This window comes from Triturus cristatus, chromosome 9 (assembly GCF_964204655.1).
Source record: "Triturus cristatus chromosome 9, aTriCri1.1, whole genome shotgun sequence".
Lineage (NCBI taxonomy): Eukaryota > Metazoa > Chordata > Amphibia > Caudata > Salamandridae > Triturus > Triturus cristatus.
The window spans coordinates 320,212,182-320,225,481 of record NC_140592.1 but is presented as its reverse complement, the minus strand read 5'-3'; positions in this window follow the sequence as shown (position 1 = coordinate 320,225,481).

The following is a 13,300-nucleotide window of genomic DNA, read 5'->3' as shown; positions in this document are numbered from 1 at the left end:
TGAGAGCCGCCCACTCCCCCTTCACCACTAGCTTTGGCTGCCCCCTATGATCTTGAAGCTCCACTTTTGCCATGAGATGGCCTACAAAACGGACCTTATATTTTTGGTCAAAAACCCAGAGGACGAAATGGATCACAACATACCCTTGTCCCCTGACCCCGGTGGTGGGGAACACAGACTTTCCACTGGCGATGATGAAAAAATACTATTGGTCCTGGGAAGGTGGGGAAACGGTATGTCTGGGCCAGCTACACCAGGGGACTCTCCCAAGCCAGGAGACCAATGTACTATCGACTTCCAGCTGGGATCTAGAGATCTATACCATATCCTACAGCCCCTACACTGGGCAAGACAACCAAAGGTATGTGCACGACACCACGAAAATGGAGTATATAGTCTCAGAGCGAGACACCTCTAGAAAGCGGTCTCACCTATAGAAAGCTCTGACTGACAAAATACTTGTTACACAACTCCCCTACACAAGTAAATGGGCAGAAGACCTAGACTTGATGGAAGGGTATTGGATATTAATATGGAGGCGGCTACTTAGCTCTCTATTTGTCTCCAAAACATAGCTAATGCCTTTAAGATAATTTTACGCTGGTATATGACCCCCCATATGTCTTATAGCAATGACAAATGCACTTGACATGTGCTGGAGAGTCTTCAGGTCCAAAGTGACGTATGCACAGATGTGGTGGGCCTGCTGCAAACAGCAATTCTGGGCTCACGTGACAGAGATCATAAGGGAAATCACAAATGTACATCTTCCTAAGCAACCGTCTCTAGCCCTATTGGGTATGGTTGAGCATGACGGACTGTCCCTTCTTCACGACCAGACTACTGACTTCCTTATTCTTGGCTGCCAGCCTTGTGGTCGCACAACATTGGCAAACACCAACCCCAATAACCTTGGGTATGTGGTGAACCAAGATTTTGAATATTCATGCCATGGAACAGTTTATGGCCCTCATGCGCGACACCATGACAAAATAAAAAAGATATGGACCCCCTTTCACACATGTCAAATGCGACAGAGGCATACCTTGTCCACTTGAACTAGTCCGTGTGCTGGGGAGCAGGCCAAAGTAGTTGTGGAGTGGGGAACTTGAGTGGCGGGATTCTTGGAAGGGGGTGGAGGACCAGACAGTTCCACCATACCGAACAGATTGTATGGGCAGATGACAGAATTTGGATCAAGCACCGTTGGTTTTAATATGAAAATATTTGGCCCTTGATGTAAGGTATTGATGATGTTGTGTCTATGTTTCATAGTGAAGCCCAACCTAGGGTTTGAAACTGTTAAATAAAGTTGTTAAACTGCAGAGGATTGCAAGTGAGTTTCTTGCCAAACTCCGTCCTGGATCTTGGTGGCAGAGCAGTGCTCCCAGAAGGTTTGTGAAATCCTGCATCTTAGCTCAGTGTTGCTGCACTTCCCAGAGAGTGTTTGCATGAGACCATCAACTTCATTACGTTGGTAAGTAAGGCATGCTCAACCCATTTTATATTTTTCTTTGGGAAGCTACCAATAACGCTTATTTATTTTGCCAGTATTTCCCAATTAAAATTGGTGAAAAATTACTTTGGCTTGGTGAATTACCAAGTAGTGACTTTTTACTATAAAAATGATCCTAGGAAGGATGTCAGTGCACCACAATAATGTTTTTGATTGTTGATCATTCTGAAGTCTGTCACTGTAGTTATTCCTACTATCTATATTTTTCTGATCCTGTTTACCGGCATTACAATTTTTTATTACAATTCGAATTTCCGATTTTTTTCCCCTTGAGATTCGGGGACTTATTTACAAGCCACTTGTGCCGCCCGTGCGTCACTTTTTCCTATATGAAAAGTGACGCACCGGCGGGGCAAGGAGCGTGTAAATAAGCCCCTCAGTTTTTTCAGTTAGCTCTACCTGATTGTTCCTGCCCCACTACTTACCAGTCAATCTGGAGCTTGGGAAGACTGTAATGAGTCACAGGCATTAATTGTGTGACAAGTGAAGAACGATTACGTCCACTACAAGAACTGCCCTTGACAATTAAACTGTCCAAAGCCTCATTCTCCACAGATGCAAAATGTATGTTGGTTAACAACTTGCAAACCCCACCTAATTTATAGACGATGGTAACAGATTCAGCACCATGCGAGCTACTGGAAATTAATAGTTTGTGATTTTATGCTGGGTTTTACAGTTTATCAGAATAACTTGAGCAGTACAAGCCCCTATTGTATTCAAACAAGCCTCAAGTTTAATGACGTGGCCATTTAAATATCTGAAGACGACAGATGCAGTAGTGTATCCTTGAAGTTCTGAAATGACTTTTCAAGATTTTGGGAAGAATAGGGATATCAAATCGCAGAAAATTGGTGACCCAAGTGCCAAGATCCTGGTAAATCTTTTCTATGCCTAGGGTGCCAACTTCCAGCAATTAATGTCAGTCTTCCCCATCTGAGAAACCAATCACTACAGACTGTAAAGACGCAGGTTTGGGCAAATTTTCTTTCGATACAGGTATAGTGTTCTTCACATTCCTGTGAAAACTAGAAAGTAGTATAACGGACTTGAACAGCCAACTATGAACCAGCAGCCCACCTAGTATATGGTAAATTAAGTCCACGGGCGGAGTTACTATACCTGCGGCCTCAAGTCAATGTTAATTAAGCATGTTAGTCAAGGATGGTACGAAATCTGCTGAAAGCCTTTCCTGTGGATTAAATTGAAATATTCAGAAATAGATGGAAGAATTTAGGTACGAATAACATTTTTAATTACCTACCAAGACGTAATATTGCTAATTTCATCCAACTAACCAACTTCTGTACCAGGCAGTCCATCGTCAGCCATATTTCAAAGTGATAATGGCATTCATACAATTGGTGGTATGCATATCACAAGGCACTTTAAGACCTCATGGCACAACCTCAGTCCAATATCTGTGTCCCTTCGGCCATACTTTGGGTATAAAAGGATAGACTTGAGTTGATATGTAATCCTTAAACTCATCCACAAGATTAACCTACATGTGTTGGAAATGGAGTATGATCATCAGCATGTATACTTGTTAGACCCGTCAGCCTTAGAGTGGTCTTCCCCCAACCATTTTGCATTACTACTCCGGTTTTTGCTGAATGTTTTTTTGGCCTTAGGACACTATACAACTGCAAACCAGTACTATAGTGCTTGTGCTCCCTCTTTTAAAGACGGTGAAATTGGTGTACACTCAATCAGCACCTTTATTTTACCTTTGAGTAACATGGTATTACATGTACCCAGGGCCTCTAAATTAAATGCTACTAGTGGACCTGCAGCAATGATTGTGCATCTCACTTAGGTAGTCCTTAAATTTATCTTGTACCTGCCATTGCAGCGTGTGTGTTATTTTTTAAACTGCAATTTTGACCTGGCAAAATAAACCTTTTGACAGGCCATAGGGCAGGGTGCAGTATATTTGAACATTTGGACATGCATTTTTCTACTTTTACATTTCCTGGTAATTAAAAACTCTTTAAATGTGTTTGTCACTACTGCAAGGCCTGCCTCTTCCATATGATAATACTGCATTACCTCATGACATTTAATAAGTGCTAACTTTCATTTGAGAGCAGGTAGGAATGATGAGTTTGGTATCTAAGGGATTGTACTTTAAAACCCTCTTTAATGGTGAAGAGGGATTTTAAGCCACAGTTCTGGAAATGCACTTTTAGAAAGGTGCCATTTTCTTGTTCTAACCATTTGATGCCTGCAGTCTGAATTCTGGGTCACATGACTAGGTGTAGCTGGCAGTTGGTCTTTGTGTATTACTCCCAGACAGTGAGACAAAGGGGGAATAGGTTGTGTCAGGATGGGCCATCTCTGTCAGGATGAGGGGGAGGAGTTGTCACCTGCCACACTTGCACATTACAATGGCTCTGTCTCAGCACACTCACAAAGGGTTTCACACTAGTCTATTTTGCCCCCCAATAAGCTGGGTCCAGGGCAGGGAGGATGGAAATTCCAGACACCTCTGTAGGGAGTGGACTATAGGCGCTACACTCTGCAACCAGGATTTAAGGTACATTTCTCAGCGGGACTAACTTAGTACCTGATTGTGGCCCATGCTCCACTACGGTTGGCCTGAAATTGTGACTTTATCCTAACCAGGACCAATCAGATAACTGCAGTTGGAGTTTTGTGCTTTTGGCACTATTTTTACCAACCCTCTTAACATTGCATAACTCTGGTTCTACTGATTGGATTTTTGTTGCTTTGGTGTCATAATTTCTTACATTTTACTCTAGGTTTCTAAATTGGCATGGGATTGTTCTTGTGTTTTCACTTGGTTACCACATAAATAATTTACACATTACGTTAGGCCGGACTGCTTTTGTGCCAACTTACCAGACAGTTAAGCACAGGTTAATTTGGGGTTGCGTGTCTTCCACCCAGACAAGAATTGTGGTTGCTGTTGGAGTACAGTTTCACACCCTCAACCAGTAACCTAATTTCTAACAATACTGATAACAGTTCTGTAGAATGGGCAAAAGATTCAGTCAAGTCACAGACGTTAACCCTCTTGACAAGCAGAAGATGTTTTGTGCCACAAGTACACATTAAGATGTGAAATACTTTCCATTGGTACATATGCTCAGTCAAGGGAATGTTTAAATCAGTGTGGTAATTTACACCAATGCGCTGTGCATCCTTTAAAAGCTTCGGGGGCCGTCAGCATCTCCCTTGAAGTGGCAGAGCCAATTCCTTGTAACCTGCAGGCACCAACCGCAATGTCCGGTTCACTGTTCTGCTGTCTACTGACGCAGCCGCCACCAAGGAAGAGGTGACCGTGCAACCAGGAGGTCATATCCGTCTCACCCCAAGTTTGGAGACGCCAGGACACCCACCCCCCTACCTCCTTAGGATCTGCCTTGCATCAATATCTGGGGTACCGGACCCCTTGCAGCAACCAAGGCTTGATTGCAATCCAACCGAGACACCAACACCACCAATACCGACCAGCTGATGAGGCGAGCGCCGAGTGTGGCCCAGCTGTCCTGTTTTGTCCCCTCTGCAGGTCTGACCAAGAACTGTGGGTGCCTTTGACACACGGAAGCAGCCAACCAAAACTATGCACCCGAGCTCTCCGAAGACAGACTGTACTCCCCTGCTCCCAAGTTCCCCTCTGGAGCCTGTTTCTAGGTGCCCCCCCTATTAACAGTGTAGCGCACAATACTACCAACCCCTCCAGCATCTCTGCACCTGGACACTCCAGGGCAGGTAAATCTGAACTGCTGGTGGATATTTTGACCTTGACCATCTAGCACCTTAAGTCCTAAAGGGGACATTGAAATACGATTGCAAATACCTGTATGCAGTATATGTTTCGTTCTTGCTAGGAAAGCATTGCTGTGAACAAATCTCATTTGTGTGACATTTTTTGCTTACTGTAAAAATTGATAACTCGAATCATACTTACCAAATGACAAAGATCTTGGTGTAAAAATTCAATAAAAAGGAATATGCTACTTACCAGTATGCATCTGTTCTTGGCATGTAGAGCTGCAGAGTTGTACACTTAGCATAGATCGCCATCTGGTGTTGGGCCCGGATGTTTGCAGTTTGTTTTTCTTCTTGGACAGTCTTTGGAAGTCACGAGTTTGGTGACTCCTCCTTCGGTCCGTACTGCGCATGGGCTTCGGCTCCATCCTCAGATTGTTTTTCGCCAACAGGGAAATGATGGAGCGTAGTAATAACAGTGAGAAACCCATGTGTTGTATCTAAATAAGATGTACTGGAACGGATACAGGTAGCCGGGGAGGCGGGTGGGCGTGTACAACTCTGCAGCTCTACATGCCAAGAACAGATGCATACTGGTAAGTAGCATATTCCGTTCGAGGCATATGAGCTGCAGATTGTACACTTAGCATAGATTATATAGCAGTACCCAACCCTAGCGGCGACCACCGGTATCCGTTGCAGCTGTTTGAAAAAGTGTCTTTAGTACAGCCTGGCCCACCCTAGCTTGCTGCTTGGAATGCACATCTACACAGTAGTGTTTTGTGAAGGTGTGCAGTGTAGACCATGTGGCTGCCTTGCAGATGTCATCTAAGGGTATATTCCCTAGAAAAGCCATAGAAGCCCCTAACTTTCTTGTAGAGTGGGCTTTAGGGGGAACAGATAATGTTCTCTTTGCCTTTTGATAGCAAATTTGTATGCATTTTACAATCCACCTAGCTATCCCTGATTTTGAAATGGGGTTGCCTTTATGTGGTGGAGAGAAGGAAACGAACAATTGTTTAGTCTTCCTGAAGGGTTGCGTTCTTTGTATGTAGTATAGTAACGCCCTTTTTACATCGAGCGTGTGTAAGGCCCTTTCTGCAACAGATTGGGGTTGCGAAAAGAAGACAGGTAATTCCACTGATTGATTGAGGTGGAAGGGGGAAATGACTTTGGGCAGAAACTTCGGATTTGTGCGAAGTATGACCTTGCTGTGATGCATTTGTATGTAGGGTTCCTGTATGGTGAACGCCTGTATTTCACCAACCCTTCTAAGGGAAGTGATCTTCCAGGTGAGAAACTGTAGCTCACATTTGTGCATTGGTTCGAAGGGCGGACCCATTAGACGTGTAAGAACCAAATTTAGATTCCATACAGGGGAAGGTGGTGCCCTGGGAGGAATTACTCGTTTAAGGCCTTCCATGAAGGCTTTAATAGCGGGCACTCTGAAGAGTGATAAATGCTGCCTGTTTTGTAGATAGGCAGCGATCGCTGCTAGGTGTAGGCGTATGGATGAATATGCCAGGTTACACCTGTGAAGATGGAGCAGATAGCATATTATGTGCTGTATGGATGCATCTAGAGGGTTGATTGTATTGTTACGGCAGTAAATTACGAATCTTTTCCACTTTGCGGCATAGCATGCTCTAGTGGTAGGGCGTCTGGCTTCCATGATGATGTTCATGCAATCAGGGGGAAGGTTAAGGTATCCGAATTCTAGGATTTCAGGAGCCAGATCGCCAGGTTGAGCTGAGCTGGGTCCGGGTGCCTGATTTCTCCATGGTTCTGGGTTAGGAGGCATGGGGATAGATGCAATTTTTGATGTGGTACCACTGACAGTTGTAGTAGCGTGGTGTACCACGGCTGCCTGGCCCACGTCGGAGCTACCAGAATGAGTGTGAGGGAGTGCTGTTGTAGCTTCCTGACCACTAATGGAATTAGTGGGAGAGGTGGAAAGGCGTATGCAAATCTGCCTGACCAGTTCATCCATATCGCATTGCCCTTGGACAATGGGTGTGGGTATCTGGCGGCGAAGCTTGGGCATTTTTTGTTTTCGTGGGTGGCGAAGAGGTCTATCTGAGGATGCCCCCACTGTTGGAAGAATGGGTGAAGAACTTGTGGATGCAGTTCCCATTCGTGTAGTTGTTGTGTTTGTCTGCTGAGCAGATCTGCCATGGTGTTTTGTACGCCTGGAACGTGCTGTGCCAGGAGAAAGATGTTTTGGGGAATTGCCCATCTCCATATGCTCTGGGCTAAGCGGGAGAGCTGGGGAGAGTGTGTCCCCCCCTGTTTTTGTATATAATACATCGCAGTCATATTGTCTGTGCGAATGAGGACTGCTTTGCCCGAAATCTGTTTTTGGAAAGATTTTAGGGCTAGAAAGATCGCCAAGAGCTCCAGGTGGTTGATGTGGAGCGATTTTTGCTGTGGCGTCCATAGACCTTGCATGGTGAGGTGTAGGAGGTGCGCTCCCCAGCCGGAGAGCGATGCGTCCGCTGTTAGAATCACCTGAGGAACCGGGTCCAGGAACGGCCGCCCTTTGGAAAGGTTTGTGGTGTTCCACCACTGCAGAGAGTGATGTGTGCGGCCGTCCACCAACACCAGATCCGTCAGCTGACCCTGGGCCTGGTTCCACTGTTGTGCTAGGCACTCTTGAAGTGGACGCATGTGGAGTCTTGCATGGGGCACTATGAAGATGCAAGACGCCATCATTCCTATGAGCTTCATAAACACTCTTGCTGGAAGAGAGTGTTGAGGGAGGAATGTTTTGCGTAAGGCTTGAATGCTTGTGATTCTGGCTGAGTTTGGATAGGCAATACCCTTGGAGGTGTCTATAGTGGCCCCGAGATATTGCTTTGTGTGAGATGGTATGAGGTGGGACTTTTGGTAGTTCACCGTGAAGCCTAGCTGGTGGAGCAGTTGGATGGTGCTGTTTGTATGCTGCACACATTGGTCGTAGGACGCGGCTTTTATCAGCCAGTCGTCCAGGTAAGGGAAGACGTGAATGTGTTGACGTCTGAGGTGTGCTGCTACTACTGCTAGGCATTTGGTAAACACCCGCGGTGCGGTGGTGACCCCGAAGGGGAGAACCGTGAATTGGTAATGTTGCCCGTCCACCACGAACCTGAGGTATTTCCTGTGAGAGGGGTGTATTGGAATGTGAAAGTATGCGTCTTTCAGATCCAAGGTTGTGAGAAAGTCTCCCTGGCAGAGGAGTGGGAGGACTTGCTGTAGGGTGACCATGTGAAAATGGTCTGAGTGTATGTAGGCATTTAGAGGCCGGAGGTCGAGAATGGGTCTGAGGGTCCCGTCTTTCTTTGGTATTAAGAAATATAGGGAGTAGACCCCTAGATTCTGTTGATTGACGGGGACCTGCTCTATAGCGTGTTTTTGGAGGAGTGAGAGTACCTCTTGTTTGAGCAGTGTGGAATGTTCTTGAGACATTGGACGGTGCCTTGGTGGGATATTGGGTGGGGTAGATGTTAGTTCGAGACAGTACCCTGACCGAATGATTTGGGTTACCCATTTGTCCGATGTTATGGACTCCCATACGTGGATAAAGTTTTGTAGTCTGCCCCCGACCGGAGTGGAATGGTCTGGGGGGAGCGGAGGGGAGTCATTGTGCGGGGGGGGTGGCAGAACGGGTGTTGTTGGTTTTGCCCCTGCCCTTATTGTTGTTACCCCTGTAACCACCTCTCTGATTGCCCTTTGAAAAGGTATTTTGAGGAGGGGACTTGTAGGAGGTAGAGGCGTTGTCGGTGGAGGAGCCTCTGCCTGTGCCACGAAAGGACGAGCGTCGAAAGGAACGTTTGGAGGCTTGTGTTTGGAGTGCCCCCATAGACTTTGCTGTGTCTGTGTCTTTCTTCATCTTTTCGAGCGCTTCGTCTACCTTTGGCCCAAAGAGTGTTTCCTGGTCAAAGGGGTGATTGAGTATGGATGCCTGGACTTCAGGCTTGAAACCTGAGATCCTGAGCCAGGCGTGGCGACGAAGCAGGACACTGGTATTTATGGCCCTAGAAGCAGTGTCGGCTGCATCGAGGGCACACTTAATGGAGGTGTTTGTAATTAGTTTACCCTCCTGTATCAGGTCATGAGCCTTGTGCTTGTATTTTTCTGGAAGGTGCTGCATAAGAGCCTCTAGTTCGTCATAGTGTGCTCTATCATATCGCGCAAGCAGTGCTTGTGTGTTTGCAATGCGCCACATGTTTGCAGCTTGGGAGGCGGTGCGTTTACCAGACGCGTCCAGAAGTTTAGATTCTTTGTCTGGCGGTGGGGTATCTCCTGAGGATTGGGAGTTAGCCCGCTTTCTAGCTGTGGAGACAACTAGGGAATCTAGGGGAGCAGGGCCCTTGATGTAAGCAGGGTCTGTGGGTGCCGCCTTATACTTCTTCTCTATTCTAGGGTTCAGTACTCTGGCTCTGACAGGGTCTTTGAACACCTCTGTAGCGTGCTTGGTGACACCCTTAAGCATGGGTAAAATGGAAGTGGATTTGTCTTGTATATCAAATGTATCCAGTAGGAAGTCTTCTTCTACTGGTTCACTGTGCATGTCCACCCCATGGTAGTGTGCTGCTCTCTGCACTAAATGGTGAAACCCTAAGGAGTCCTCTGGAGGAGACGGTCTTGATGGGTATAAGTCGTCCTGAGGTACATTGGGTATATCAGGGTTATTGTAATCCTCCCATGGATCTGGGGTCCCTGGTGGAGTGGGATCCATTGGGGCGTCCGCCGGGTAATTGTCCGGATCCCCATCATCCGGATCTGGGGATGGGGTCGGATCGTAGTGAGGTACAGGTGGCGGAGACCTGTGAGGTGGAGGTGGTGGAGGAGGTGGAGGGGGTAGGGGAGGCGGTAGTGGGGAGGGCACTCTGAGGGGAGAAGTAGCAGAGTCCTTCCTTTTGGGTGGAGGAGGAGGAGCCGGAGCATCAAGGCGTCTTTTCTTGGTAGTTAAAGTCAAAAGCCCAGTCTTAGGATCTTTGGACAAAGTCTTTTGTAAAGGGTCTGGTGTAAACAGAGCCAATGGTGTCGAGTCGTCTGTCGGCACCGGTGATTTCGGAACCGGGGGTTTCGATGGTCTGTGTGCGCCATGCTTTTTTGAGGTCTCCGGGTGTTTCGGCGTCGAATGATGTTTCGGCGCCGGAGCATCGGTGCCGACAGATTTGTGTTTGTGTTTGGTCGGCACCGAGTGTCCAGGCTTCGGCACCGGTGGTTTCGGAGTCGAGCTGGATTTTGCAGTCTTCGGTGCCGGATGCTGTTTTTCGGCACCGGGTGTCGGCTGGCTCGATCCCGAGCTGCCATGAGACTTTGGGAGCTTCGACACCGGGCCCGAAGGTGGGGTGATCGAAGTTTTGGTTTTGGTTTTGCCCAGGCCGGCAGGCGAGGGAGTAACCTGAGTCTCTTTGGTTTTCGGCGTGGGGGTAGGAGGGGGCATATTACTCACGGCCCGCTGCGCTGGTGTAATGTCCTCCACGTCGGAGTCGTCGTCCTCGGAAGCGCTGACGACGTCTTCCTCCTGTTCGGTGTGTGTTTGCCCCGAAGCTTCGGCGTCGTCTCCGAAGATGTCCGGTGGAGCTGCGGAGGATGAGTGCGCCATGGTGCGTCGAGCTCTTCGATCTCGGATGGTCTTCTTCGATCGAAAAGACTTGCAGGCGGGGCAGTCTCTAGCCTCGTGTTCCGGAGAGAGGCAAAGGTTACACACCTGATGGAGGTCGGTGTGGGGAAATTTAGACCCACATTTTGGGCACTTTTTGAACGGAGTCCTTTCCATCGGCCGGGACCGGAGTCGCGGAGGGCCCGAAGGCCGGTGTCGATGAACGGGATGGAGAAAGTGCCGCTTCGAGAGATGAAGATGATGAAGGAACTCGAAGAATCGAGGATTTTCCGTCGAGGCTGGAACCGTAGAAGTTCGAAGCCGGAGCACGAAGTATCACATCCGAGCCCGATGGCGGAAAAAAACAATCTGAGGATGGAGCCGAAGCCCATGCGCAGTACGGACCGAAGGAGGAGTCACCAAACTCGTGACTTCCAAAGACTGTCCAAGAAGAAAAACAAACTGCAAACATCCGGGCCCAACACCAGATGGCGATCTATGCTAAGTGTACAATCTGCAGCTCTTATGCCTCGAACATACAAGTTATTTTTCTAAACTGGTCTGAAGTTTCTTCTTGAATTTGGGTCTCACTTGTTGTCTGTGTGTGTACCACAAATGCTTAACACTACTCTCTGATAAGCCTAAACGTCTCGCCCACACTACCACTAATAGATCTTAAATTAATAATTCCAAATGCTCTGTTAGCCAATAAGGGTTGGACTTTCTAGATAGTGTACCTCAGTTTTGGTATACTACATAAAAAGTCAGCTTCCTACATGATGTACTTTCTGATCTCAGAAGGTTATTTGTGCTGTGGACTACTTACCTCTGTCACAAAACCAAAGATTTAATTTGATTATGTTCACCAAATTGAGAGTTTTTATAAATAATTTAAATAAAGCACTAACACAAGTAGACACCAAGGCCTGGCCTGCCACACCTGCACAGCGGGCGCGCCATAGTTGCGCCGGAGTCCAGCCAGAGTCCTGCCCGTCTGCGCTCGTCCGCGCTAGGCTGGGCTCTGGGCTCTGGCATACCCTTATTGGTGAGCAAAGCCACTATATCCATCATGACTCTTACATACTCCTCCGAAGAGTTATTTGCGCTACGTGGTGCTCCCAATAATAACTGCTCCACCTACCCTTTCCCGCCTCACAAGTTCAGCTGTCCTCGCTGCAACTTTTCACTAAAAACCCCTACCACATGCAGATCCCTCCAACATCAAGGCAGACGAAAGAGACAGGTATGCTCTAGGACAACTTCCACTCGCCCCCTCTTAAGTTTTTGGAGCATAAATTGCCGATCCTTACCACAACATAGATACAATATCCACGATTTTCTAGATCAAAATCAACCTGATGCTATATTCCTGACCGAGACGTGGCTCAGAGACTGCTCGGGCCCGGATGTGGCAGACGCCATTCCCTCTAACTACGCCATTCTTCGTCAGGATAGAGTTTCCGGTAGGGGTGGAGGAATTGCAATTATTTACAAAAATGTATACACTTGTAAATTGGTAGACACCACTCAAAAAGATTGTGAATCAGCCCTTTTTAAATTATCCATTACTCCCCAATTTACGCTGTCAGGGCTACTGGTATACCGTCCCCCTGGGACAGCGAGCCCTTGGATAACATCGTTACCGGACTTCCTAGCCCCAGTACTGCTTAAAGCGCCTAATTTCACAATCTTAGGGGACCTAAACATACATTTAGACGACCATGAGTGCCCTAATAGGAATCAGCTTCTCCCTATTCTGGAAGCTTTTAACCTTCAACTTCTAAACACAGGTCCCACTCATTGTGCCGGTCACTTACTGGACCCGATCCTATCTAACCTGTCCCTAGATTGTTCTCGTGAAGCCCTACAAATCACCTGGTCCGACCACTTAGCTGTCCCCTTCTCTTATGACATGGCTGATACAGTAATAAGACCTGAGGTGGAAACTACGCGGCCAGTTCAGAATTGGGGGAAGATTAACTTGCCAGAACTCAATAAACTACTGATCAAAACACTTCCATGTGTTGAACTACCAACTGCCGCTCTCAATTGCGCCACTGAACTCTGGCTAACCACTGCAGTCAATACAGCGCTTCCAATGACATCAAAGCCCGCATTTTCACACCACCCTCCTGCTCCATGGTATTCGGAACAACTTAAAAGCCTCCGCTCACATTGTAAGACCTTGGAGCGTAAATGGAGACAAGGCTATTCTCCTTCACGTAAAGCCACATATAAAGAAGCCTTAAAAAAATACCACTACAGTTGTAAAACTGCTAAAGCAGACTACACAAGGAAAACTGTGACTGATGCACAAAACTGCCCAAAGGTGCTATTCTCTGTTGTCAAAAAATTGACTGGTGCTAACTCGATCCCTCCTCCCCCGGCACTTGATGGCACTCAGTGTCAGTCCTTAGCGGATTACTTCATAGATAAAGTTGACCTTATCTATGAAA